The 1,076-nt window shown below is 66.7% G+C and overlaps 1 protein-coding gene across 1 annotated transcript in view; it reads left to right on the top strand.

Annotated features, from left to right (window-relative positions):
- Positions 1-886: 886 nt before the first annotated feature.
- The window catches only part of SNCA (synuclein alpha), a gene marked incomplete at its 3' end in the record, with an annotated part of 93,081 nt that continues 92,891 nt past the window's right edge, over positions 887-1,076 (top strand). Inside the window, exon 1 of the mRNA XM_015422576.1 lies at positions 887-892. The remainder of the gene's footprint in view (positions 893-1,076) is intronic.

The raw sequence follows: 1,076 nt of genomic DNA, 5'->3' as shown, positions 1-1,076 counted from the left end.
GGAGGCTGGCATCCCATTCCACACACCTGTCTCCAGGATTTTCTCAGGGCGGGCAACCCTAGCTCAGGCAGGGCCAGGGGGTCCTGCTTCGTCTTTCAACAAGAAGGTGGTTTTGGCTGAAAGGACCGTTAGCTCTCCAGTAAGGAAGATGCCCTGCTTTTCTTTGGGGCCGCGCCTCTTGCAGCTTCGGGAGGGGGGGGGCGGCGGGAATAAAAGAAAAGCCACTCGACACGCGCTCAGTCAGGGGTTCTTCTCCGAGCCCCCCCCCCCGGTTTGTCTCCAGACGGGCGGGGCCGAGTGGGCGTGGCCAAAGGAGGAGGCGAGGGCGAGGCGTCCAGCCCGTGCCTCGTGCGGTACCTTTTCCTGACCTCCCCGGGCTGCAGGTGCGGCGCGCGGCGCCTTCGCCCGGGTCTCCCCCACTTGTTGCCAAAGCTCAGCTCTTGCGCGGCGCGTAGCCGGGCGGGGTCGGCCGAGGGTCGGCGGCGCTCCCTGCGTGCAAAGCGGGTGGTGGGCGGAGCCACCCGAAGATGGCAACGGCGAGGGGGAGGGCGGCGTCCCCTCCCCGGCGGAGCCCGTGGGCGCTGCCCATTCTCTCCACCTGGCAGAGCAGGCGGAAGCGGGAAGGCGGCGGAGTGGGCTGGCTGGCTGGCTGGCTTGGGCGCCGTGCGTGTTGGCGCTGGGGGTCCGCGGCTTCCCTCCCTTCCGTGCCTCGCTGAACTGGGCGCCACGATACCCCGAGAAGACGGTTCGGCTCCGGGGGCTGCTTGCATCCGTGATGTGCTGAACAGACCGGGGTGGGGAAGCAGTTTTGGAAACTCCCGGGGCCTTTTTGTTGCTCCACCTGGTGGTTTTTTTCCCCAGCCCAGCCGTTGAGCAGGCAAGGAGCCCGAGGGTGGTGAGTACATCTGGGCAGAACGGCAAGGGCGGCAGCTCATGTGGGGAGAAGGAGGCAGCTCTGCCATCCTTCTCGGGGCGGTTACTTGCGAGTCTCCAGACTGGCTTCTGCAGACTCGAGGCTCGGCTAGGCTTGCAAGGGGACCGTCTGATGCACGCGTGTGCAGAGGGTCCAGCGATCC

The sequence above is a fragment of the Gekko japonicus genome, unplaced genomic scaffold (genome assembly GCF_001447785.1).
Source record: "Gekko japonicus isolate JY-2015 unplaced genomic scaffold, Gekko_japonicus_V1.1 scaffold1528, whole genome shotgun sequence".
Lineage (NCBI taxonomy): Eukaryota > Metazoa > Chordata > Lepidosauria > Squamata > Gekkonidae > Gekko > Gekko japonicus.
This window is presented reverse-complemented; position numbering and strand designations above follow the sequence as displayed.